The sequence below is a fragment of the Lepisma saccharinum genome, chromosome 16 (assembly GCF_977018435.1).
Source record: "Lepisma saccharinum chromosome 16, izLepSacc3.1, whole genome shotgun sequence".
NCBI classification, from domain to species: Eukaryota; Metazoa; Arthropoda; class Insecta; order Zygentoma; family Lepismatidae; genus Lepisma; species Lepisma saccharinum.
Window position 1 is genome coordinate 25,835,869 of NC_139244.1, and position 3,798 is coordinate 25,839,666.

General features: G+C 37.0%; 1 pseudogene; it reads right to left on the reverse strand.

The window, feature by feature from the left end:
• Positions 1-2,901: 2,901 nt before the first annotated feature.
• Positions 2,902-3,318, reverse strand: LOC146000532 (protein GVQW3 pseudogene; annotated as a pseudogene).
• Between the last annotated feature and the right edge of the window lie 480 nt (positions 3,319-3,798).

Genomic DNA, 3,798 nt, shown 5'->3' on the forward strand with positions numbered 1-3,798 from the left:
TGCTGTTGGTTTGTTATGGGGCGGATCAATTGATAATGGTTTATGTATTTAAATAATATGTTTTATATACACACACACACACACACACACACACACACACACACACCCATCAATGCAAGAAAACTAGAACAGCGAGATAGAATGAGGTTTTTCTTTCCCGACTGAACTTTCAAGGCTCTTGCCCCCCTAATCAGAGGGTCTGCGCACGCCTATGGGTGGCTGATAATATATATGTATTCGGACAGCTCTTTCGTCTTTTGTATTGGAACAGCTACACCATTGGGTCGATGTACGTTAAATTCCCACACGAAGTAACCAAACCACAGCACGAAGCGAGCAGAAGAAACTTTAGAATCGCCGTATTAGCATAAATGCCAACATGAATGGGGGTCCACCATATTTGCGTCCCCGGGCGACATATTGTCACGTGAGGCTTTATCCTTTCTTTCGTTCCCGGATCGGCGAGGAAGGAATCTGGACATTCGTGTACAATCCTCCTCTTCGATGTTAATAAGTTCAATTTTCATTTGTAACTGATTTCTGGTTTCTCACAAGTTTAACCCAAGGCACTGAACAAGATGACCCAACAGTTTGGGATCTTCTTCTACTTGCGTGATTTGCTGAAAAGAGCTCAGAATTTGCTAATCCACATGCATATGCAGGTAAAATGACTCACTCATGAATAATAACCTCGAAAGGGATTAAGCGCAAATGCCGTGAAGTCATTGGCGCATTTAGCGGGAGGGGCAAGGGAGCAATTATTGCCCTTCCCAAAATGGATGAATATGTTTATAATAAGTATCGAGAGCATTATATTTCAACTAACACAATATTTTCGAGCAATTCTTTTCCAGGTAGTAAACCAATACAACAAAGTTTAGCACAAAGAATTAATCGGAACCAGTGGCGGCGATTGGGTTACAAAACTAAGGGGGGGGGGGGCAAGGTTCCGAAAGTGCAGAGAGCAAGGGCAGTTTACTTTTCCTTGGTACATAAGGTTTTTCAATTCAATTCAATTTTCCTTTATTAAAGGGCGAGGTTCAGCCTGTGGCTGTTCTACCACCTAACCCCGATGGATACATATACATACTAAATACATTCTACCTACTAAATGTTTGTACAATAACAAACAAAGAAGAAAGAGAGAAACATAAAGAAGACACAAAAAGAACAAATACAAAATTGAGAACAAAGGCTCGTCTACACACTAAAAATAATAATAATAATAAAAAGATTGAAAACAAATACACAAGGATACACAAATTAATTGACACAATTGTGCTTGGTGTGATATGGTTAAGAATAATACAAATTAATATTAATGTTATGTGTAAAAAACATATAAATGTTCTTAATATGCGAGAAAGGACAAAATATTGTTAAGGTTTGGCAACATGTAAGGGGAAAAGTAAACAAGCAAAATGAAGATGAAAATACTTGTTATTAGAAAGTTGTTTCCATATGCGAGCTATTATTCGTGAGTGCTGGAACACAGATATTGTTCATTTAACAATAGAGTTTTTAGATTGTCTTTGAATTTGTTGCGATTAGTGAGTGACGTCATGGAAGGAGGAAGTTCATTCCACGCTCTTGCAGCTGAATACGTAAATGATGATTCGAAAAGCACTAGTGTGTGCTTTGGAAGTTCAAGTTTCGATTTTCCCCTTGTTTTGTAATCATGTATTTCCCTTCTGAATTTTAATTTTTGGAATAGGTTTCTAGGTGTTTTGGTTTGTAAGAGATTATGAATAAAACAACACAGATGTAATTTTCGGCGTCTGGTCATGTTCAACATTTTGTTTGCGTTTAGGGTTGGGAGGATATGATCGTATTTTCTTATATGGTACACGAAACGGAAACATGAATTTTGGACTTTCTGGATTTTGGTTTTGTTTCGAACGGATAGATTTGGTCCGAAAATTACGTCGCAGTAGTCCAGTAGAGGAAAGATAAGTGATTGGATTAGTCTCATTTTAATCTCTGTTTTTAGGCATTCTTTAAAGCTGTACAGCGATCTTAGCACGGCGTAAGCTTTTTTAATTTGTTCTTGTAAATGAATATCCCAGTTAAGGTGTTCATCGAAAATGATGCCTAGATTTTTCACATTTGTTGAATAAGGGATTATAGATGTGTCTAGTTTGATGCATATCTCGTTAGGATTTATCAGAGAGAGACTATTTCGGGAACCAATAAGAGAGAAAGTTGATTTTTGTGGGTTTATTTTTAGACCGTTACTTTTACACCAGGTATTTATGTTGGATAAATCATCATTGAGCAAAGCTAAGGCTGCATCTGGAGATTTCGGTGGAAAAGGAATTTGTAGTTGAGTGTCATCTGCGTAAAAATGAACTTTACTGTGATTGATAGTGCAGGGGTAAAAATGGCAAAAAGTGGGGGGGGGGAGTGCCCTCCTAATCCCAGTCACTGATCGGAACCATATTTACTGGCCACTTAAGTAATTAGGCAGTTAACTGATGGATACAAATCCAGGGTCAGTAGAGCAAATTTTCTCCACGTTTGTGACAGTTTTGCTTGAGGAAATAAATTCTCAAGTTTATATAAGGTCTGTCAAAAAAGTAGTGGCAATGGATCAATAACTCAAAAAATAAAATATATTTATGAACATATTTAAATTTATCTTCAATCCCTAAGAGTCCCCTTCAAAATAATCACCATCAGCTTTTATGCAGTCTTCCCATCTTATCACTATATCAGAAAAACAAGAATTGAATTCTTCGCTGGTGACGGAAGATAATTTGGCAGTAGTGGCCACCTTAATTTCTTCCAAATTTTCAAATCTCTTGCCTTTCAACTCCTTTTTTATTTTGCCAAAGAAGAAAAAAATCACAGGGGGCAAAATCGGGTGAATATGGAGGGTGTGGCATGACTGTTACCCTTTTTTTACCCCAAGAATTGGTTGACGGATATTGCAGTGTGAGGCACAATGCGAGAACGCTTCTTTCTTTTGTTAAGGTTCTCTGTTAGAATCTGATGAACTGTGTCTTTATTTACTGCCAAAGCTTCTGCAATCATCCTTACACTAATTCTCCTGTTATTTTGCACCATTTCTTTCACCTTTTGCACTAATTCTTCTGTATGAACAGTTTTTGGGCGACCTGATCTTGGCATGTCATTTGTTTCAGTTCTGCCACTCTTAAAAGCAGAAAACCACCGGTAAACTGTTCTTGAGGGCAGGCAAGCTTGTTGGTAAGCCTGTTGCAACATTTCATATGCTTCAGTTGCTGTTTTACCCAATAAAAAACACAACCGAATATTGGCTCTAGGTTCTTCACGATTTTCTCGAGTAAGTTCGGCCATCCTGCTATTTGTCAATCTCGAAGAAACGAAAAAAAAACAATCAAAATTTAAACAAATACATACAAATTTGATATAATTTTAAAGGTTAATATCTAATAAATATGATGACAATAATATTTTTTCAATAAACTCTTTTTAATTTGCGCCACAGAGTCATTGCCACTACTTTTTAGACAGACCTTGTACTTTTCAGTAATAATTGTTAATATAAAGAATATAGAATTACTTCTATTTCACAAAAATCTACTAATGCCATCACCTTATAATCAAAGGGTCCTAGGGTTCATTTTCTGGTCGAGGTGAATTGTGTAGTGGATTGGATTTCACTTTGAAACCCAGTCCTGATTAGTTTATCTGACTACAAATTGGACCCAAAACGAAGCCTTGTAATTGTCTTGATGTGATTATTTTGTAGGCTATATATATATGTGTGTGTGTGTGTGTGTGTGTGTGTGTGTGTGCGCGCGCGCGCGCGTTTTT